General features: G+C 43.1%; 1 protein-coding gene and 1 non-coding gene across 3 annotated transcripts in view; one reads left to right on the top strand and one right to left on the bottom strand.

Moving 5' to 3' along the window:
* The window catches only part of ENOX1 (ecto-NOX disulfide-thiol exchanger 1), a 270,937-nt gene that overhangs the window by 95,966 nt on the left and 150,510 nt on the right, over positions 1–24,461 (top strand). The window lies entirely within an intron of this gene.
* On the bottom strand, positions 9,720–9,878 carry LOC118078188 (U1 spliceosomal RNA). The gene has a single exon (XR_004691704.2). It is a non-coding gene; the product is annotated as a U1 spliceosomal RNA (small nuclear RNA).

Raw genomic sequence — 24,461 nt, 5'->3', positions numbered from 1 at the left:
GGGGCCCCTGACCACCAGGTCCAGTCGTCTCTGACTCTGGGGTTGCGGCGCTCATCTCGCTCTAGAGGCCGAGGGAGCCGGTGTTTGTCCGCAGACAGCTTCCGGGTCATGTGGCCAGCATGACTAAGCTGCTTCTGGTGAACCAGTGCAGCACACGGAAACACCGTTTATCCTCCCGCCGGAGCGGTCCCTATTTATCTACTTGCACTTTGATGTGCTTTCAAACTGCTAGGTGGGCAGGAGCTGGGACCGAGGAACGGGAGCTCACCCCGTTGCAGGGGTTCGAACCGCCGACCTGATCAGCAAGCCCTAGACTCTGTGGTTTAACCCACATGTATATAAATGAAACAAATAAAATAAGTCTGTACTGTACTGTATATAGAAGCTGAGCCTAGGAGCTAGCCAGGGTGCTGAAACAACCAACAACCAGGAATGGGGGTGATTGGAATGAAGTGTGATGTGTCCACATTCTGTAAATGATATTTAATTCATTTTTCTTATATTTCTGCAATAAATACTTTTGGCAATTTGTAATAAATAATTTTCTTTTGAAAATATTGATTTGGTTCCAATTACACTTTAAAATTGCTGCTGAGTCTCAAAAGGAGCCTTCAGAGCTGTGCTTTATTGGGGAGCGGGATTGTAGCTCTGAACAGGCCTGGGCTCTACAATCATGTGGACTCATGAGTAGCTCATCTGTAGCTGGTGGCCTCCTTAAAAGGGCTTCTGCCTGGGGTCATTTGGGAGACCCACAGCCCTTTGAAGCCTTTTCTCACTTCTGGTTTTAACCCACAGTCATTCCAGACTGTAATACCAGCCACTTGCCAAACTTGTTTGTTTTTTGATGTTCTGCCTCAGTTATGTTTGACCTGACTTGGAATAGCTTCCTTTTTGTAAAGTTCACAGGAGGAAAATCTAATGAACAAGTCCCTGCAGGGTGATGTGATCTAAATCAAATTCTTCCTAAACGGTTTCGGTCCAGTATACCTGAAGGAGCGTCTCCACCCCCATCGTTCTGCCCGGACACTGAGGTCCAGTAGCGAGGGCCTTCTGGCGGTTCCCTCATTGCGAGAAGCCAAGTTGCAGGGAACCAGGCAGAGGGCCTTCTTGGTGGTGGCGCCTGCCCTGTGGAACGCCCTCCCATCAGATGTCAAAGAGGAAAACAGCTACCAGATTTTTAGAAGACATCTGAAGGCAGCCCTGTTTAGGGAGGCTTTTAATGTTTAATAGATTATTTTATTTCATTTTTCTGTTGTTAGTCGCCCAGATTGGCTGGGGAAACCCAGCCAGATGGGCAGGGTATAAATAATAAATTATTATTCTTTCCCGACTTCCATTTCCACTCTGATATTCATTCGTGCATTTATTTTCTATAAGACTCTACAATAATACTAATAAAACTAACTCAAACTCTGTTTATTTTAACTCAAAGTGTGGGGGGAAGCAGAGGGGGGAAAGGGTGGGAAAGGGTGGGAAGAGGGGGGGGAAATGATGTTTTGTTTTGGAATATTTATTTATACGTTTTGTTTTGTCTTTGATATTCTCATAATCTCTACTATGTTTTGTAATTTTCCTTTATTTGTGTTTCTTGTTATAATTTTGTAATGTTTTTAAAGATTTGAAATAAAGATCTTTTTTAAAAAAATTTTTTAAATAAAATAAATTATTATTCCTCCGAGTGCTTCCTATGGATCAGCTAACACTAACACAGTCAGATATTACTCCCCCCCCCAAAATATTGGGTAATGTTGGTTTTAAAAAGCAGAGGACAAGCAGTGAGTACTGGGACATAAATAAGTATTAAAAGTACATATATTGGCAGCTGTGATCATATTTCCTGTGTCCCCAATGCATAGTTGCCTAGTATATTAACTTTTATTTTTTTTAAAGTTACTATTGGGGGGGGGGAGTTACGGTGCAACAGGTCTCCCTATATGCAAACACATTGGAGTGTGTGTGCATTGGCTTAAGGCTGCAATTTTAACCCCACTGGGAGGAAGCCCCATTGACTTCAGTGGGATTTATTCCTCAGTATGCATGGATGGGTTTGCACTATAAGTCAATAGCTTCCCAGGGAAGAAAAAACAAACCACATCACACCAGGCTAATCTTGTGAAAACAAGCAACTCGCATGCCTCCGTTTTGCTGCTCCATTCCGACTTCTCAATATGGATGATTGTCAGCTGCCTTCTGTTTGTATCTCACCTGCAAGAGGGCAGAAGTCTGACTGGCTTCTACATCTTTACCAGAAGGAGGCAGATAGCAGCTGCTACACATTGGTGCATGTTCTTCAAAATCTTGTTAGGAGCTTCTGCTTTTAAATAAAATAAACACTGAGAAATGCTTTCCAGGCTGCCCAAAATCTGACCTAAAGAATCTATCGAAAAATCTCTCTGTTCCCACCGCAAGACTGCAGAGCCTTAGAAATTTATTTTTCCCTCCGAGTTTTGTGTTATTTACCATCAATCCTGACAGAGAATTCTGTGTAATTCAGAACTGTATATGTCAGCAATGAATTTTAGTTTAGTCTAATATAGTTTCAATACCTTTGGATATTTTATAATGGATTCACACAGCTACCTGGGTTTTGTTTTTTTATATATAAAAAAGGTACTTTGGAGACTCTTTACAACTCCATTTGGGCTTTTAAATTTTAGGTCAATTTGGCATATATCTAATGTTTAATTGCTGTTTAACAAACATCAGCTTGGCTTTATTTGGAAGGCGTATTCAGAGGTGTATGAAATTTTGCCGTGTACCATCTTCTCGGTTCTTAAATAACCCTTCGGACATGAGGTAAACAACAGTGGCAAACAAAGGAAGCTGTAAATCTTCCTGAGCTGAGTCTGGTGTTCCTAATTGCTTCAAGGTAAAATCAGGCTTTTCTCTGCTGTTCATAGTTGACCTAGCAAAAGATCACTTAATTTTTCTATTAAGACTGAGTGTGGCATAGATTTTTGTTGTTGCTAGCAATTTTTTAATGGATCTAAGCAGCCAAGAAGGCTTTTAGGCAGGTATGTTCTAGCCCAGAGGCCTTTGAGATTAGCTTTTAATGCGTTCAGCACATAACCTTCCGCATGACATTTCGATTTCTGTTAAGTACAGCAAGCGTTCAGAGGTGAGGCTTGTCTCCCTGCAAACTATTCAATACTCTAAGCAGTCAAAGATATCAGACTATGGCCACAACTAGCTATGCTTCTGTTCAGCTCATATTTATTTCAGTGGGACTTGTGCAAGAGAATTTCCCTCTGCACACAGAGACAAATGTTCAGGTGTCTTGCTTTGTGAAACCTTCAGAAAGCAAGGGCTTAGCTACACTTCCCAGGCACAGTGTGCGCTTCAAAGTTCCATGTCTGAGCATTTTATTTTGTTTATTTTTTTGCTCCAGAGCTTTCCCTACTCTTTAAAGCTCAATCAGAGTAAACAGCAGCCTGCAGAAAACTTGAGTGGACATTTGCGCCGATTAAGCTTTCAAGAGTAGGTTTTCATAAGGAAAGGAGCTTTTGAACATGGAAAAAGTGCGACAAAAGGTCAGTGTGGAAAAGCCCCAAGTGATGTCCTGTGATTTTTCAAGTGCATTTGGGGAACTGGGGTGGAGTGCTAGTATTTTCAAACTGTGATGCGTGCTTCATTCTGTATATCTGTGTATTATAGTTAGAGACTTTGGAGAACTACCGTATATAAATAGTCTTGTTAGGTATCCTGATAAGCTAGAAAACATGGTGGAAATTAGCTGTCTTCCACTGTGTCAGGCCACTAGCGCATTGGTCCCGGGTAGTATCTAGTGTGAATGGCAGCAGCTATCAGATTCTTTCAGTTGAGCTGCCAGGGGCTAAAGCAGACATTTAGCACACAGAACAGGCATTCTACTACCAAGCTATGGTTTGTTCCCCACTCTGTAGATTCTGTCTTTTTTCCATTTTCTTTCCTTTTGACATTAGGTGGTGTCACACACACTCCATTTCCCAGTTCATCTTAATTTATTTTTTTAATTTTTAAATGTTTTTATTTAGCCGTTCATTCTTTTTGATTTCACAGTAGCATTGTTGTTGTTCAGTTGTCTTAGTCGTGTTCGACTCTCCGTGACCCCATGAACCAGAGCATGCCTTGGAAACTCTCACTTTCTTCTCAAAGGTTCTCCTTTTTTATGCCCATGGAGTTTTTCTTGGCAAAATACTGGAGTGGTTTGCCAGTTCCTTCTCCAGGCTATGACCTGCCTGTCTTGGGTGGTCCTGCACGGCATAGCTCATAGCTTCTTGGAATTATTCAAGCCCCTTCGCCACGACAAGGCAGTGATCCATGAAGGGGTCCCAGTATCGTACAATAATATAAAAATAATAATCCAACAGATTAAAATGCCTTTGTAACCAAATGCCTAGTACTAAAAATCTGAACCTCTCTCTTGGGAGGATGTTCTATAACTGGAACAGAAACCCTCCAGCTATTGAATGCTGCCAATAAAGGAGGTTTCTCGATAAAGTCTCCAGCAGAAGATGTCAAAGCATTGATATGGGGAGAGGCACCCGTAGGGCATCTTGAACTGGGCCCAGAAACAAGCAGTCAGTCAATTGAATTCTTTCAAATTGTAGACCTGGCTGTCGTAGTCAACTTGCAACCGGTCTTTAGTGGCAGCACCATCTATAACATAGAGCAAATATCAAAGCAGGAGGTTACAAGAGCATGGCTCATCAGGGCCAGATTGTCCCTCTCCAGGGGTGGTTGAAGCTTGCTAAAGGCACTCCATGCCACTGACAGAACCTGGACTTCTGTTAATAAAGCTGGATGTAGGAGTAACTCTCAAACAGCAAAGTCCCTTCCAAAGCAAGACATGGGTCAGTTTCCTGGACTTGTGTCACATTGCCTCTGTTTTGTCAAGATTCAGTTTCCTTTATTAGCCGTCATCCAGCTCAATACAGCATTCAGCCATAGCTCCAGCATCCTCACAGCCTTACCTGATTCAGGTTATAAGGAGAAACATAGATGGTGGACTAGGTCAGTTTCTTTGGAGGGTTGCCATATTCCAAGGACACTGCTCCAATCTTCGCCTGTATACTTGCTGCCAAGCCCCATAGCAGTAACAAGTGCAAGCATTGTGCTCAAAAGTCAAAACAGGGCTGGCCTATCTACCTGTAGAAATAGAAGCACCTGTCTTTTATAGTATGTCTTTATCAGGCATCCCCAAACTTCGGCCCTCCAGATGTTTTGGACTACAATTCCTATCTTCCCCGACCACTGGTCCTGTTAGCTAGGGATCATGGGAGTTGTAGGCCAAAACATCTGGAGGGCCGCAGTTTGGGGATGCCTGGTCTTTATAATATGGCACCATCATTGGCTGATCGGGACCTGATCCCAGACCAGCTGTTTTGCATTGGCAGCAGTAGAAGGAACATGGGGTGCAAGCCGGGCCTCAGACCTGATCCCAGACCAGCTGTTTTGCATTGGCAGCAGTAGAAGGAACATGGGGTGCAAGCCGGGCCTCAGGTGCAGAAACAAGAGCAGTCTAAAGATGTTCACAAGAATATAACAAAGCTTCCTGAAGGTGAAGGTGAAGTAGAAGAGTTTCTGGCCCAAAAGAAGGAAGGTGTTTTAATATTGTTTGGGGAATTTTAAGTATGGTAACTGAGTGCATTCTACTCTTACATGTGTATATTGACATTGTCTGTTGTTTTAAGCAGTGTTAGAAACTGAGGTATGAAAGCCAGGAGCTAAATGGCACCTTAAACCTAGGTTATGGGCACAACAACGGAATGGCTAGGCACACTTTTTTTAATAACAAGAATACAAAGCTGAAAATGAATGAACTGCAGCTAAAAAATTTGTTCAATTTTCACATGGTCTAGTCCAGGCACCCCCAAACTTCGGCCCTCCAGATGTTTTGGACTACAATTCCCATCTTCCCCGACCACTGGTCCCGTTAGCTAGGGATCATGGGAGTTGTAGGCCAAAACATCTGGAGGGCCGCAGTTTGGGGATGCCTGGTCTAGTCCTTCCCTGCCCCCCCCCAATATTCTTAAGTGGATCTCTTCTCCAGTCTTCAGAGAGTAGCTGGAAGTGGGGAGGCAGAAAAAGGTCCTCTTTTCCTTCTACTCTGCAATTTTAATCTGAAATCTTAGGTGCAGAAGAACTCTGCCCAAAGCTCAGAAATGGCTCGTGCTAATGAAATTCCCTGTCACAAAATGCACCTAGAATAATAGGAGTTTCGAACACTGGTTTTAAGTACTTCAGTACCAATGGCATAATTTGTTTTCTAAAAGGTAAAGGTAAAGGGACCCCTGACCATTAGGTCCAGTCGTGACCGACTCTGGGGTTGCGCGCTCATCTCGCATTATTGGCCGAGGGAGCCGGCGTACAGTTTCCAGGTCATGTGGCCAGCATGACAAAGCCGCTTCTGGCAAACCAGAGCAGCACATGGAAACGCCGTTTACCTTCCCCGCTATAGTGGTTCCTATTTATCTACTTGCATTTTGACGTGCTTTCGAACTGCTAGGTTGGCAGGAGCTGGGACCAAGCAACGGGAGCTCACCCCGTCATAGGGATTCGAACTGCCGACCTTCTGATCAGCAAGCCCTAGGCTCTGTGGTTTAACCCACAGCGCCACCTTGGTCCCTGTAATTTGTTTTCTAATTGACGCTAAAAACCCCCAACAAACTTGGAGTGAGATTTTCATGTGAGATATTGGCTGCTTCATGGGGGGAAGCAGGAGGTGGCCACCATTACTGAGCAACAAATGAAGCACAGTGTAGAATAGAAGGCAATAAACCAGCTCAGCCTACTTCAAGCTCTTTCTACCTCTGACTGTCTTCATACAATAGAGGTGTCCTGCTTCCCAGTTTCCAGGCACACAGGCCCTGCTCCACACTGTTAATGTGGACTCGGACCACCTTTGGCCTGTGCAGTTCTACAGCAGGTAGCAGAGAAACAATGACATTAATTAGTCAGAGATCTTATAACCAAATCTTAAATTTATATGATTCATGTAATCTCATGAATTCATGTGATTGATGTAATCACAGCAGGCTAAATTACACAGCCTTCTTTAAAAGCAGCAGGGAGTCAACAGTCTGAGTAGCAAACCTTTAACTATGGTTGAGACCAGATATTATTTAAGGTAGATATATACAAATGCCAAAAAAATATTACTTTTTTCCCATTGGAAAGGCTATAAAATGCATATTGGTCTCTAGCCCCATTCATCAATGTCTTTATACTGTAATTACAAATCCTGCGAATGTTGGGATCGCTAAATTGAAATACAGAGAGGAGTTTGGGAAATGGTGCCACGTCAGCACAGTTAGCGCAATAAATATGAGCCACAAAGTAAACGCAGACTTTGAAGCTGCCTAAGCAGGCATCGTTTTTCTTTTTTCTTGACATATGGTTCTCTGCCCCCTTTCTTTATCATTTCAAGGTTATAGTATGTCTCAGTTTCGGAGAGTTGAGGAATTACCACATACCAAGGGAGATTTTTTTCCCCTTTTGTTTTGCAGCTATTCTAAGCTTTATTTCTGCTCCAAATTGCTCCAGTAATCCCTATCAATGTGTTGTCATCTCTCAACTTATAGTTGACAGGTAGACATATGAAGCAAGGAAGAGGATTACCTTCTGCCAGAGGTCATGGCTATCACCTCAGAGAGAAATAGGTGGTTGTTGTTTTCCAAAGCAGGCATCCTGCACGTAGCTCTCTTCAGCAAAGCCCTTTATCCTCTAGTGGAGGGCTGGCCAACTTCCAAGAGACTGTGATCTACTCACGCAGTGATCTACCCCATTTGGGGGGGGGGGGTTTCAGTCAAAGTTGTTGAGCATTTCTTAGGAGGAGAAGCCTTGCTTTTTTGGGGGGGTTCAGGTCAAAGTTGTTGAGCTTCTTTGAGGGGAGCCAGTGACCTACTGATGTCCAGTGATCTACTGGTAGATCACGATCTACCTGTTGGACGTGCCTGCTCTAGTGCATGGGTAGGCAAACTAAGGCCAGGGGCCCAGATCCAGCCCAATTGCCTTCTCAATCCGGCCCACGGACAGTCTGGGAATCAGCATGTTTTTTCATGAGTAGAATGTGTTCTTTTATTTAGAATCATAGAATCATAGAATCGTAGAGTTGGAAGAGACCACAAGGGCCATCCAGTCCAACCCCCTGCCAAGCAGGAAACACCATCAAAGCATTCTTGACATATGCCTGTCAAGCCTCTGCTTAAAGACCTCCAAAGAAGGAGACTCCACCACACTCCTTGGTAGCAAATTCCACTGCTGAACAGCTCTTACTGTCAGGAAGTTCTTCCTAATGTTTAGGTGGAGTCTTCTTTCTTGTAGTTTGAATCCATTGCTCCGTGTCCGCTTCTCTGGAGCAGCAGAAAACAACCTTTCTCCCTCCTCTATATGACATCCTTTTATAGATTTGAACATGGCTATCATATCTCTCCTTAACCTTCTCTTCTCCAGGCTAAACATACCCAGCTCCCTAAGCCGTTCCTCATAAGGCATCGTTTCCAGGCCTTTGACCATTTTGGTTGCCCTCCTCTGGACACGTTCCAGCTTGTCAGTATCCTTCTTGAACTGTGGTGCCCAGAACTGGACATAGTACTCCAGGTGAGGTCTGACCAGAGCGGAATACAGTGGTACTATTACTTCCCTTGATCTAGATGCATAAAATGCATCTCTGGGTTATTTGTGGGGCATAGGAATTCATTCTCTTTTTTCCCCTTCCAGAATATAGTCCAGCCCCCCACAAGGTCTGGGGGACAGTGGACCGATCCCCTGCTGAAAAGGTTTGCTAGTGTAGCAGCTCCAAAGGGTGGTATAATGGAGGGAGCTGAGCTCTCCCCCTGCCCCTTACTCTTGAGTTTGCCCTACCCTGTTGCTTCATGCAACCTTTTCTCTCTAAACTGAGAGGCCCAGCACTTTTCCAGGATTGGTGCCTGGTCAGAAGGAAGGTGCCTGAGCAAGGGAGATGCAGGGAGCAGGATCCTGTTTCTTTCACCCACGCGGCCTTTTCTCCTACCCTCCATTTTGTATATGGACAAGGAAGGTACATGAACGCCAGTATTCTAGGTTGACTAATAGAAAATTAGGCCCATATTTTTGGCACAAATTTGTGCCCATTTGGAATCTTGGCCATCTTTATTGTAAACCTTCGCTAAACTGACAGGGCTCAAAATTGGCAGGGTTGAGGGTGAAGAATGGGCAGAACAATGGACAAACACTTCCCTTTGTGTCCTTCTTTTCAATGGACTACAGTGGTGCCTCACTAGACGAATTTAATTCGTTCCACAGGTCTTTTCTCATAACGAAAAATTCGTCTAGCGAATCCCATAGGAATGCATTGAAATTTTTTTGAATTTTTATTTGCCCATAGGAACGCATTCATTGAATTTCAATGCATTCCTATGGGAAACCGCGATTCGCTAGACGACTTTTTCGTAAAACGAATTCGTCTAGCGAGGCAACCTCCACTAGAAAAAACCTTCCGTTAAGCGGAAATTTCGTTAAGCAGGGCATTCGTTAAGCGAGGCACCACTGTACTAGCAAATGTCAATCCTTATAACAGATCAGGAAGAGAAGGGTGCAAAGTTTTGTTTCCAGCTCCAGTTTTGCTTTACTTTTCTCTTTCTGGCAGGAGTATGTTTCCCTTATTATGGGTAGCTGCCTGCATAGCAGAACTTGCCTGGGACCCAGCTAAAACAATCAATTCTTATTTGCGTAGCCCTGCCTTCCATCTGCTTAGCCCTGGCCAGCTTTGAGTTTCTTGACTCATGCTAGAGGACTTTGTTTTATTTTTTGGGGGGGGGGGGAATCACAGGGGTCAGCACACCCGCAGTGCAATGGATGAGCCTCACCCTGGGGAAACCTCCTTCATGATCAAGGTGTCTCCCCTGCCAGGAAAGTACCAGAAGTTTGTTTTATATAGAGAAAAATGCACAAAGGGGGAGTTGGAATTGCACTTCCAGGTCCCACTCTTCCATAATTCCCTGTAACTCCTTCACAGGGAGCTTTATGCACAGACTCTGTGTGTTCAAATTGGACCCAATGGATACCCATAGAGGCCCGGCACAGAAAGGACCATGAATGTGTGGAGTTGAGAGGGTAGAGCCAGTATGTGATTGTAAGGGGGAGAGATTATAGAGAACCTCCCCCTCTCATCAGGAGTAGCTCCTCCCCAAGCAGCCATGAAAGCGCGGGGTCTGAAGGGGCTAGTCAGGAAACGGAGAGAGAGTGCCAGGTCTCTGGCAGCATGGGAGAGCCCCTGCTCCACAGGCGGGAAGAGAGAGAGACAGAAAGGGGGGGGCAGGGAAAAGACGGATCGTAGACCCTTTCCCTCGGCACCGGAATTAAGGAGGAGGAGAAAGGGGAGGAGATTCACTGTCCCGAGGCTTTTATGTTGGTCAAAGTCGCGCAAAGGGGCAGTGCCGGATTCTGAAACGGAATGAGAAGACATGAAACCGACAGCTCACTACACTGTAAATAACGTGCACCAATAAAGACTTTTAAAAGACAAGTATGTGGAAGGTAGGTCGTTACTCAGGAGTAGCCGTAACAACCTCTGACAGTGATGCTCTGATTTTCCCTTCCATATAAATATTCGTAACTACAAGGATGAAACATCTGCATGGAGGAGTTGGTGTACAGGACCCAGTGGTTTGAGTTTTTCTAATATTGCAAAACACTGACCGTTATTTATTTGATGTATCTGTTTATGTGGGGACTGATAGGGAGAAGCTGCTAAAGCAGGGAAAGGAGGGAGGAGGCAGAGGAGAGAACAGAACAGAGGCTGCCTCTTCAGGGAGGAGTAGGCATGTGGGAAAGACAGCCCTGAGGATAGGAGAACATGTGGAGAGGGGCGAGTTCAGCTCTACCGCCCTCTTTACCCTGCGAAGTGTCTGGCTTCTTCCTAGCAATGGTTTCAGTCAAGAGACGGACCCTTTTGAGACCAATTTCCACAGTTGGCATTTGATGCAATTCTGGGCTGCATCAATAGGAGTATAGCGTCTAGATCAAGGGAAGTAATAGTACCACTGTATTCTGCTCTGGTCAGACCTCACCTGGAGTACTGTGTCCAGTTCTGGGCACCACAGTTCAAGAAGGATACTGACAAGCTGGAACGTGTCCAGAGGAGGGCAACCAAAATGGTCAAAGGCCTGGAAACGATGCCTTATGAGGAACGGCTTAGGGAGCTGGGTATGTTTAGCCTGGAGAAGAGAAGGTTAAGGAGAGATATGATAGCCATGTTCAAATATATAAAAGGATGTCATATAGAGGACAGAGAAAGGTTGTTTTCTGCTGCTCCAGAGAAGCGGACATGGAGCAATGGATTCAAACTACAAGAAAGAAGCTTCCACCTAAACATTAGGAAGAACTTCCTGACAGTAAGAGCTGTTCGGCAGTGGAATTTGCTGCCAAGGAGTGTGGTGGAGTCTCCTTCTTTGGAGGTCTTTAAGCAGAGGCTTGACAGCCATATGTCAAGAATGCTTTGGTGGTGTTTCCAGCTTGGCAGGGGGGTGGACTGGATGGCCCTTGTGGTCTCTTCCAACTCTATGATTCTATGATGGGAATCAGCATTTGAGTTGGCTAATTCAGTTCTCAGGGGTGTTTCTTTGCCTCCCCCGAAACCTACAAAAAATTCTAGACCAAATATGTCAGCACGACACTAGGATTAACCAAGTATCTGCTTCCTGGAATTTGGCTTAAAAGGTCGAAAGGGAATGCATTGTTCCCCCATATCTGCTAATTACATGCAAAGGCAAACTCAAATCAGCTTTTTTCCATGTGATCTGTCATTCAAGAGTGCATTAAAGCTGATTCGGAATTACTGTATTTTCATGAAAGGCCTTTGCAGGTCAAAGTAATTGGCAAGCTTTGCTGGCTGGAAAAGCTGGGAGGTCAGGAACTGTCAGCAGTTAAGAAATATATGGTTGTGGAGGAAGAGGCATTGTTCCTTGGAAATCTTTTGGGTGCATGAAAGTAAATTGCTCCTTTCCCATTCCTTATATCTCTTCATTCTTGCACAGCCTAGGCATTAATTCTAAAAATACCTTCAGTGTCTTTCAGGCCTTATCCCTTTAGCCAGCTAAGAGTGCCGTATTCAGGAAGGGCACATTTTCAGAATCCTTCTGAATAGAAAACTGGCAGTGGCAATGCTTCATTTCCCCCACTCAGTCTAATTTTTGGTCTGTCGGTGTTGTTGTTTTTCTATCACCTGGGATTCAACCTAGTCAGTAGAGACAAAACCATTTTCTCATGAGACCTTTTAACAAAGGCCTTCTGCTCCTTTTGCCTCCCAAACTTTTGTCTGGACAAAAGTAAGTGAATAAGAGTTGGAATAAATAAGCAGTGGCAATTAGGCTCTTTCAAATACAGTGGGACCTCGCAAGACGAATGCCCTGCAAGATGAATTTTTCGCAAGACGAATGTGTCTTGGGATCTGATGGTGACTCGCAAGACAAATTTGTTTTGCGAAAAATTTGTCTTGCGGATCGCGGTTTCCCATAGGAATGCATTGGAATTTAATTAATGCGTTCCTATGGGCAAAAAAAGAAATTTCAATGCATTCCTATGGGAAACCGCGATTTTTTGCAAAACGAATTGACTCGCGGAACGAGTTTATTCCCAACTGTCCACCACTGTAAGCTGTTGGTGGACAGTTGGGAATAAACAGGGCAGTCACTTAAAAGAGAATAACATGGTGGAACAACAACAACAACAATAACAACAACAACAACAATGATATATTTATACCCTGCCCATCTGGCTGGGTTTCCCTAGCCACTCCAGGTGGCTTCCAACAAAAGATTAAAAATAGAATACAGTGGTACCTCGGTTTAAGTACACAATTGGTTCCGGAAGTCTGTACTTAACCTGAAGCATATTTAACCTGAAGTGAACTAGTGGATTAATCCATTAATAATAATAATAATAATAATAATAATAATAATAATAATTTATTTATTTATTTATACCCCGCCCATCTGGCTGGGTTTCCCCAGCCACTCTGGGAGGCTTTTTGGCCTATTACTCAGGTGGAGAGGAGCAAACTTCTAACAGAAGAATTTCAGGAGGAGACTACATCTGAGTGGCTTCTAAAGCCTAAATAACTTCTTGCCCGCTTGTTGCACTTGACGTTCATGCCATACGGTGCGTTATTTTTAGTTCTCCTTCATTACCTTGCCAATTCTAGTGTCATTTTCATGTGACCTGTTAGTCACTTCCCATTTCTCCTTTCATGGAATTTCCTAGGTTCCTGAACGAGTAAAGGCACATCTGAATTTGGTGTTGGCTGGTTTTGTGCAATGCATGGCAAAGAACAATTGCCTATAAAAATTGGTTGTTGTTTTACATACAAGCTGCTGGAGAAAAAGGGCTGCAGTGCAAACGATTACTTTGTTCTCCGAAGACATCCAGGCATTTACGAAAGATAGTATTTCCTGTCCTATAACTGATAGCTTAGATATGCTCAGTGGGTGCATCTAATAGCTGGGCTTTGTGCATTTTACAGAAATTGTAGGCCTTGTCAGCTTCAGTTACAAGCATATATCAGGACACATGCATGTTTCTCTCCTGTGTTAAACTCTCTCACTACACTGACATGTAAAAACTGACATGTTTTCTAAGGTGAAGCATCCCTGGTGTTCGTTGTGCCCCAATACTGAAAAATAAAAAATAGAAGATGAAACATTTTCATACCATATTAAATCCATATTTTGAGATTCCTCCGATCCCTTGACTTCCCTCCCCCAGTTCTTTTGTGTTATTTTATGTTGTACATGTCTATAGTTTTCTTATCTTTCAATATTTCCTGCTTCAAACATTGTCCTTAATATTACAAGTGTTGCGTGTTGTTTATAAGAAGGGGGTGCAACTCAAACAGAGAGTGTAAACCTGAGATTGACTTAGTTTATGCTGATAAAGATAGCACGGGTCAACAAAATACAACAGAATATGGCTGCCTAGGGTCCTTTGAACTTCTGTGCAATGACCAGAAAGCCGAACTGAATCACTTTTTATTTCTGGACTAAAACTGAACCTGGGCCATTATTTGATTACCTAATTTTGGTCTGAACCAAATAAGGAATCTGGTTGTTGGTTCAGAGTGTAGGATTGGCAATACTAATGAGATGCAAAAATCTTTGTGGCCACCTAGAAGGAATAATGAGCACATAAACCTAATATCCGGATAGGCCTTTCATGGCGTATTGTCCTTTGCTTTTGTACTTTCTCCTCTGGGAATCAGCAGGCAGGAGAGACGCTGCATTTCAGAATAGCAGACTGATTATAAACTACCTGGTGGTGGAAGGGGGTGGGTAGGTAACATTACTGTGCACAATAGGTTGTCTTCCCCATAGCATCTCTCCAGCCATTGAAATTGTGGCGAAAACCTTTTCTTCCTATTGCAAGTGGTGTGTTTGTGTTTGTGTATGTATGCGACATATATGTATGCACACTATATGCAGTTCCTTGCAGACAAGGTGGCATTGGTGGTGGCTGAGGGCAACAGTCTTCCAGTTCCCTAATGGTGAAGAAAAAGAGCAGCTCCATGTGACTTGCTCCCCTCTGTTTCTACAAATCTGCATCTTAATATGAAAAATAGTTAGATTTCCCCACTTGATTTAGAAATAATAGGGCCCTTTATATGTCCAGCTGTCCTCTGTCAACAACAAATGTTGCTATGTTGGTATCTGAAGAAGTGTGCATGCACACAAAAGCTCATACCTATGACAAACTTAGTTGGTCTCTAAGGTGCTACTGGAAGGATTATTTATTTTTATTTTGACTGCGTCAGACCAACACGGCTACCTACCTGTAACTAACAAATGTTGCTGTTTTTGTGTGTGTTGAATATATGCTATATGGTCATTTATGGACCTAATAGGTATCTCAAGCCATTTGCCCATGTTGCCATGCAACCAGTCCATGCAGAATTTAGGCACTCTGTACACTTGGTACCTCTACTTACGAATTTAATGCGTTCCGAACGCACATTCGTAAGTCGAAAAAATGTGTAAGTCAAATCCCATAGGAATGCATTGGGAGAAAAAAATCAAAAGTAGAAGCAACCCTATCTAAAAGTCCATAAATAGAAAAAATCCTATCTAAACCGCATCCAAGATGGCGGATGGAGCTCCATTCGTAAGTAGAAACATTCGTAAGTAGAGTTATTCGTAAGTAGAGGTACCACTGTATATAGAAAGGAGCAAACCAGTGATATTTTAGGAAGCAGGCTAGCAGGTGGGGCCCATGACTTACATCATAGGAACCATCACAACACAAAACACTGTTGCTGGATGTAGTTTTTTTTTAAAAAAATCTTATATTTTGGAAATGTACATCCAGGGGTTTTTTCCTTTAATTTTTTTTGGGGGGGGGGCAAGAGAGTGGGGCCCTAAGCTATAGCTGGTTTAGCTTATATGTAAATCTGGCACTGGGCACAGTCATACCTTGGAAGCTGAATGGAATCCATTCCGGAAGTCCATTTGACTTCCAAAACGTTCAACTTCCAAGGCGTGGCTTCCGATTGGCTGCAGGAGCTTCCTGCAGCCAATCGGAAGCTGTGGAAGCCCCAGCAGACATTTGGCTTCTGAAAGAATGTTCGCAAACCGGAACTCTCACTTCCGGGTTTGCGGTGTTCAGGAGCCCAAACATTTGACTTCTAAGGCGTTCATCAACCAAGGTTCGACTGTATTTAAAACCAATTTTTACCTGAACACAATAAAAGTGGAGCAGTTAACTTGAACTGAATCCCAAAATATAGTTGCTTTACCTTGATCGCTGCCACCTTTTGGTGGCAGAAAAGGGGAAAGTGTGATCCTTTTTATTTTTTATTCTTCTGCATGTCTTTCATGCTCAGCCACCAGATAAGGGGCGTCCTTGACGATCACAATGGACACTATTTTTTCTTATGGGACTCAAACCCCCAAACTGCTTGGGTTTCTCCCCTCCACAGTTCTTTTTTACCAATATTTCCTCCAAAATCCAATATTTATAAATGTTTAGCCAAGGAGCTAAATGGCAGCATAAATATATGTCTCTGATCACCACAGGACGATAAACACATCAAGTGGCCTTTAAAAGGCGATCTAACATCCAGCAATTTACAGCTCCAATAAGGTAATGTTCCAGGGACTACGAGGTCCAAAAAGCAAAATTGTAAAACTTGATTTAAGGGAGGAAATAAATGGTATCTGTTCTGAAGCCTCTGAAATGGCAAGGGGGGTGGGCTACGTCAGCAAAAAGGCAGGAAATCTATCAGCTTTCAATATGGAGGACAATGGGGAGTCTGATGCTTACATAGTCAAAATCCAAAAAGCGCTAGCCTTGGACTGGGCAGCCCCCTTCGAAAGACAATTTGGCACACTACTGGGAGACCTTAAGGAAATCTCCAAAACAGCTAATGAAGCTATGAATTGAAAATCAGTCTGAAATTCAGTTGCTTCAAACGTCAACTGATGACCAATCACTTAAGCCAGAAAAATTGAACAGAGTGAGACAGGTGGAAAAACCTTAAACTTAATGGTTTACCTGAAAAAGTGGAAGGGAAGATACGGTTTCATTTACAACCAGCTGGCTAATGACCTTGACACACAATGTGTGAGTGGATTTAGCATGGACCCCTAGAGTCCCGATTACTAAAAGCAGAACAGGTGAGATCCCAAGGGACAATGTGATGCAGTTTGAGCACTCTAGGCTCAATAACAGAGTCTTCAAATCCCTTAGGAATATCCAGAATATAAAATATAACGATTCCACAACAGAAATCTTCCAAGATATTAGCCCTGCCACACTCAGCAGGAGTGTGAGAATGTAAAATCGTTCATATATTCTAGACCAAGGAGGTCTGTGATTTGATATCATTTGCTAAAACCATTAAACACCCTCTCTCACCAAATCCAGCGTTAGCCTTGCTTTCATTTAACATACAGTGGTGCCTCGCTTAACGAATGCCCTGCTTAACGAAATTTCCGCTTAACGAAAGGATTTTTCGAGCGGAGGTTGCCTCGCTAGACGAATGTGTTTTACGAAAAATTCGTCTAGCAAATCGCGGTTTCCCATAGGAATGCATTGAAATTCAATTAATGCGTTCCTATGAGCAAAAAAAGTCAAAAAAATTTCCAGTGCATTCCTATGGGATTCGCTAGATGAATTTTTCGCTATGAGAAAAGACCCATGGAATGAATTAATTTCGTCTAGCAAGGAACCACTGTAGATTCTGACCTCACTATTCAACATAAATATTTACTGTAGTTTTCTTTCTACTGACGGCTATCTCATAGTGACTAACTGGGTTTAGAAGGGTAGCAGAAGGTGTTACAAAGAGATATACCTTTGTTGAAACCTGGGCTCCTTTATTTTCATATGTAAGGCAAGAAGATAACAATTATCTCTTGCCAACTACTCAAATTTGTATATGGAGAGGCTATATTGAAGGTTAATGTCTTAAGAATATGTTTGAAATCACACCACAAACTGAATGTACTGTAATGTGTTTTTTTGTGGAGATTGTATTAATATAACTAGACTTGTACCCAGTTATTGTTGTGAAAAGTTTTATTATTTTGGACAAAAAAAAATTGCTGGAAAAAAATAGTTTAGGAAACACAGTAACCTGCACTGGAAGTCACCCCCTGCATTAAGCTCATAACAATAAGAAAATTTATTTCCAGTGGTTGAACTACCGTAAGTGGTTGTTGATCTTTTTCTATAAAAAGCAATTTAGTTAACACAGTTTTTTAAATATTGTTTTGGCCATTATAGAATATAAAAATCTATAAGCAAAAACTGAAAAAGAACTATTGGCAACTACTTTCCATATGTTTAATGTATTTTCTGTATCTCTCTACAATTCATAGAATCATTGAGTTGGAAGAGACCACAAGGGCCACCCAGTCCAACCCCCTGCCAAGCAGGAAACACCATCAAAGCATTCTTGACATACGGCTGTCAAGCCTCTGCTTAAAGACCTCCAAAGAAGGACACTCCACCACACTCCTTGGCAGCAAATTCCACTGTCGAACAGCTCTTACTGTCAGGAAGTTCTTCCTAATGTTTAGGTGGAATCTTCTTTCTTGTAGTTTGAATCCATTGCTCCGTGTCCGCTTCTCTGGAGCAGCAGAAAACAACCTTTCACCCTCCTCTATATGACATCCTTTAATATATTTGAACATGGCTATCATATCACCCCTTAACCTTCTCTTCTCCAGGCTAAACATACCCAGCTCCCTAAGCCGTTCCTCATAAGGCATCGTTTCCAGGCCTTTGACCATTTTGGCTGCCCTCCTCTGGACACGTTCCAGCTTGTCAGTATCCTTCTTGAACTGTGGCGCCAATTAATTCTGGCAGACTCCCCTTGCCTCTGTGGTTGCTGTTTCTTTGAGTCCCTTCTACTGCAGTATTTTCTGCTGTCTGCCCTGTCATGCCTGGAACCTATGGCATTTTTCTGGAATTGATATTAGGCGAACAAATTAGCCCGCACAGATTAGTTCAGGAGCCCCGTCACTGTTTTCTCTCCCCTGGCCTTGATAAGGAAACCAATTAAAAGCCATGAAGCATGTTTAACGACAGTGCTAAATGGGCCACATCACAAATTAAAAATTCACCATGTACAGAGAAAGTTATTTACCGTGGTTTACTTAAGAAAATTGTCTCCATTATTTTTATTCCTGTTTTTAAGGGCCACAACCAAGAACTGAGACAAATAAAAGCGGAAGAACCCCGTTTTTCACCTTACCTGGATGACCTGCCACTTCCCCCCGGATTTCTTCCCAAGAAGCCCACCTGACCGATAGACTGCAATTGCAGGCTGTCAGGCAGGCATACCTTCCCACCCCATTGCACTTTGCTCTTCCCCAGTTTTTCTATGCCAGATATTAAAAGGGATCAATAACTTTCCAGCCTTCAGTTAGGTAGCCGTGTTGGTCTGAGTCGAAGCAAAATAAAAAAATTCCTTTAGTAGCACCTTAAAGACCAACTAAGTTTTTATTTTGGTATGAGCTTTCGTGTGCATGCACACTTCGTCAGATACACTGAAACAGAATCCACCGAATCCTTATGTATATTCAGAGGGTGGGGGGTGGGGGTGATGGGAATGGGTGATGGGCTGATGGGAGTGGTAAACCTGTAGATGGCTGTTAAAGACTGCTGATGACTGCAATTGGTCCTGGGGGAAAAAAACAAGGGCTGAGGCGCTAAAGAAAGCTTGATCATGCATAATGAGATAAGAATCCGATGTCTTTATTCATCCCAGGTGGCTCCATGGTTTTAAGCTTGGTAATGAGTTCCAATTCAGAAACTTCTCTTTCCAGTCTGTTCCTGAAATTTTTCTGTAATAAAACAGCTGCTTTGAGATCTTGTATAGAATGTCCTGGGAGACTGAAGTGTTCTCCTACTGGTTTCTCTGTCTTGTGGTTCCTGATGTCAGATTTATGTCCATTTATCCTTTGGCGTAGGGTTTGGCCTGTTTGTCCAGCCTTCAGTTCTGCCAGTCTCTCAACAGTGTCCCTAGTTGATATATTTATTCACTTGCCAGTTTATTTTATATGCAACTTTTCTCCCAGTGTAGAACCCAAGGAAGCTCACAGCATAAACAAAAACAGGGGATTCCACCCACCCACCCCTGAGATTGCTTTGCCATCCCACAGGCAGAGACCAGCAGCTCCACAGCTCCAAAAGGAATGGTTTGGGGCTGGCTCAAAGGAAGAGTGGCTCCAGCTGACAGGGGGAAATGTATCCAGGTGGATTATGGAAGGCTCTGTGGAACAGGAAAGAGTGTGGCTTTGGGGAAACTTTTTTATTGTTATTACTTGGTAGGGTATGCCCTGGTTGCCCTAATTCTCATTGTGTTGGAAAATAGAGAGTTTTTTTCCAGTGGACAAGGGAGTTCCAAGTTATTATCTGTCTCTCAGAGTGAACTAGTAGTATCATTTGGGTCAATGGTTTCTCTATAAATCTATTCCAACCCGGTCTTTACCAATTGATAATTCTGTTGATTAGTAGCTCAGTTTTGCAGTAGTAAATGTGGTTCTAATTACAACCAAAATAGGAGTCTGATCTCATGTGTGGGAGAGATGCAATCAAATCTAACAAAGTATCTTCTTGCTAGTTAGCATGTGAAGGTGTTAAGAGCATAGAACTGTATTACTTATAGGCAGACTCGGACCATAGAAACATAATTGCTAGAGAAGGCTCTCTGTGATGTCATTTCTCCTCCTCTTCTGGGAGGGGATTTCCTCTTCTTTCTCCCCCGCCCTTTCAACCAGCCATGCAGACTGACATCTGTCTGCTTGCTCCAGCATCAGGTATATGCCTGAAGCCGTTTTTGCTGTAAACACAAGTCTGTTACCGGCATTTACTAATAATGCTGTTGCTGCTAAGGACAAATGCTTGACTGTGAGTAAACTATATGTTTTAAACTTACTTTTCAGTCTGTAGCCTACTTCTTTGATAAATGGGGTAACAAAGGGGGAGACCAGTCTTAACTGCTAACTGCAATGCTTTCAGTTAAACTGCTTAAGATGGGATTTCAAATTTGCTCAGCCCCGTGCTTTTAAATGCAAACTGTAAGCCGATTCTTTTGTCTGTTAACCCGCACACATGGATCTGTAAGAGGGATAAAAAAAAATAAAACCCACCATCACAGACATGCGAAGTGAGAAAAGGAGAGGATCGAACTATAATAGTCAACACTGCACTTTGGTCCAAATCCTCACCTTTTTGAAAGAGCTTTGATCTCAAATTTAGAGAAAACGAAGGGAAAATTTTATCATTTGAAATGTGTCAGAAAAAGGGCCCTGCAGTTCCTTCTGCAATTCCTGAGATGATCAAAGAGATAATTTTTAAAAGACACAAACTAAGGCCCATGGCAGGCTAAGGCCCATTCTCTGTGATGTAGTAAACCTGTGGTGAGCAAAGCAGCTTATGGAGAACATGAAGGCACTCATCTTTTTGATGTGGCGTATTTCTAGCCAGGGCTTAGATAGGAAGCTGCCACTTCCAGGAGGATCCTCAGACCATCATTGTACACTTAACATCAAAATATACTGGCCAGGGCTGTTGCTGCAAGAGCTCCGGCACCCTCCTGACTGGCAAGCCTCTCTAGGGCTTGTCCTTCATCCTGCTTCCTGGTACCTAGTTTATTCACGTTCCACCAATCTCCACTGGGACTCTTCATCAGAGACTCTGACTCTGTAGTCCCATTATTATTACCTTCCTCCTTCAAATCCCGTTTCTCTTCTCACCATCTCTGTTCCCCTGAGTTGCTCACTCCATAAGTGGAATGGAATGCGTCCCAACAGCTACTCTCCGCTTTCCTCTTCCTGATTCCTAATCAAGGTCGTACAGTGGTGCGAATAACTCTACTTACAAATGTTTCTACTTACGAACGGAGCTCCGTCCGCCATCTTGGATGCGGTTTAGATAGGATTTTTTTTCTAGTTACGAATTTTTAGATAGGGTTGCTTCGACTCACAATTTTTTTCTCCCAATGCATTCCTATGGGATTTGACTTACGAATGTGCGTTCGGAACGCATTAAATTCATAAGTAGAGGTACCACTGTACAGAGTGCCTACATTCTGCATGGACTGGTTGCATGGCAACATGGGCAAATGGCTTGAGATACTATATAGCATACATTCAACACAAAAAAGCAACATTTGTTAGTTACAGGTAGGTAGCCGTGTTGGTCTGAATTTTTTCGACTTATGAATGTGCGTTAGGAACACATTAAATTTGTAAGTAGAGGTACCACTGTGCCTCCTTCTCAGCATTTCTACTTTTTCAATAATTTTTATTGGGTTTTTGATAATTTTATACATATAAAACAAAACCGTTTCAAAAATTAGAATACAAGGTTCTTTTGAATCTTCAGATCTTCTTCCATCCCTCCATGGCTTCCATGTTTAACTTTTAGGTTACTGCATCTTGTCAGGAGTATGGGCAGGAGTCAGGCTCTGGGGCCTGTAGTGCTTTGCAGGACTGGGGCCTGCCTCAGCTTGTGCTGGAGGAGCAAGGAGTGGTCACTCAGGTGAGGCCTCAGCTTGTGCTGGAGAGGCAAGGAGTGGTCACTCAGGTGAGGCCACTTGATACCTCACTGCACCTGGTGGCAGGAGCTGGGAGGGATAAAAGCTCAGCATTTCCCTTCAGCTCTTTGCCACAGCAACGCTATCCCTGCCTGGTTGCACCTGGCCTCTTGCTCCTTGGATCCTTGCCTTGCCGACACCTTGCTCCTTGGACCCTCGCCTTGCCGACGCCTTGATCCTCGACCCTTGGACCTTCGCCTTGCTGACGCCTTGCTCCTCGACCCCCAGACCTTCGCCTCCGCCTGGCTCCTTGACCCTGCAACTGCCTGCTGCTGGACCCTCAGCCCTGCACCTGTTCCTGCTTCTACACCACCATCTTGCCTCTGGCCCTGACGTCGTCAGCCAGGGCTTCAACCGCCCGCCGACCGGACCGTGACACATCTTTTACCTTTATCCATCTATTATACAGTATAACCATAATTCCCATAACTTCCTTTCATCTTTCTGGTTACCTGCCATTAGCCTGGCCTTGTTTCTTGCAAGTGGAGTTTCCTAGGGCCTCCCAGAGGCACAACACAGTCACTGTTGCCCCCTCACAAGCAGGGGTAGGCAACCTAAGGCCTGTGGACCGGATGCAGCCCAATCGCCTTCTCAATCCAGCACCACGGACAGTCCGGGAATCAGTGTGTTTTTACATGACTAGAATGTGTCCTTTTATTTAAAATGCATCTCTGGGTTATTTGTGGGGCATAGGAAGTTTGACTTGCTCCAGTAGTTCAGATGTAGTGGGAGTACTGTATTGTATTGCAAGTATTGCTCTGTGAGTCTTATATTTTTGCCAGATAAAAGAAGGAACGCTGTCTGTGTCAACAGAGTCTTGATGGGTCTTTGGGAAAAAATCTAAACAGTGTTCAAGATAAGAGAGAATGTGCATTTATATTTCTCATATTTCTTTCACTGGGGCTTTATAATGAGACACTGCAGATGCCGTTGTACCCAAGGTTTCCTTGGGTTGCTTAAACATTTACTTGCTTTTATGCTAATCTAAATTCTTTTTTCATCACAGAATAAGTTTAACTGCTTTAGGCAACAATCCTCTAAATTCTTGCTCTGGAATAGTTCCCTTTGACTTCATTTGAAGGAAAAGGTTTGAGGATTGTCACAATATCAGCTCTATCACACTGCTTTGCATTAGAAATAGGGGGAGAGACACTGGGGAGCTTTTTTTTTATTCACAAATTCAGTTTTCAGGCCTTTGTCAGAATAACTCCTTTGAAGTGAACAAAACTCCCAATCCTTTTTATGTTAAATTTAAGTAGGAAGCGTGCTTAAGAATGCTTATTATGTAGCAGCTGTAGGTTCTATATAGCTGAACGACAGGAAGAATGGGGATGCAGAAGTGCTAAAATACAGTTTTTAAAGTGTGAATGAATCACCCTGGACACTGTCCCAAACTGGCCTTCTAGTTTGTGGGAGAGCCTTATGGAAGATTGGTAGGATCCTGTCCCTTCTGTCTCCAGGGGAGACCACCTGTCCCTTGAAAGTAGTTAAGTACAGGAAATGACCGATTTACGCATGCCCAATTGACGTGGGATCACGCACATGCGCACTGCGGGGAGCCAAAAGTGGCTGGAAAGGGGGGGGACGGGGTGGTGGTAAGGGGGGGAAGCAAAACAGGGTGTAACAGGGCGCAGTGGGCTTGTGAATGTGCAGGAGTCAGGAACAAATTGGCCATTGCCTTTACTTAAATGTTTGTGTCTGATTGATTGATTGATTACACTTATATGCCACTTTCCATTCACATGAATCCCAAAGCAACTTAAAAAAAATAACCTAACAAAAAACCACAAGTACAGCATAAATCATATAATATAATTAACTAAACATCAATAAAATAATTGCATTCTATGAAACACTATTAGAAAACCAGCAACTAAAAAAATTGGCTATCCATCACAATAACAGCATAAGTCCTACTATATACTGTATTTTTCCATGTATAAGACTAGGTTTCCCCCCAAAAAAATAATGTCAAAAATTAGGGGGCATCATACACGGATACATCTCCTCCCATTTTCTTAAATCTGAGTGCCCAAAATAGAGTCTTATACATGGAGGCATCTTATAGACGGGAACATATGGTAATTAACAAATAATCAAGAAAGCATTTATAATCTACAAAACAATATTAACAACATAACGTCTAAAACAAAGCTAAACACAGTTACACTTTCTCTCTCTCTCGCGCACACACTCTCATCCCTCCCTCCCAACGACTCATAGTCTTTTACTCCATTCAAGTACATATGAACATCCATCCTTCAGGAGGACAGTGATCTAATAGAAATAGCTCCAAGAGAGGTGTACTTTAACTTATTAGTTATTAAGTTAAACCTGTTTCCCATCCTTCTGACAGGAGCTGTTCAAGGCAGCCGCCAGCAATTGCGGAAATATAGCAAGATAAAGC

This window comes from Zootoca vivipara, chromosome 8, assembly GCF_963506605.1.
Source record: "Zootoca vivipara chromosome 8, rZooViv1.1, whole genome shotgun sequence".
In the NCBI taxonomy this organism is placed as follows: Eukaryota; Metazoa; Chordata; class Lepidosauria; order Squamata; family Lacertidae; genus Zootoca; species Zootoca vivipara.
The sequence above is the reverse complement of the archived record's forward strand: the minus strand, read 5'-3'. Positions and strand labels throughout refer to the sequence as shown.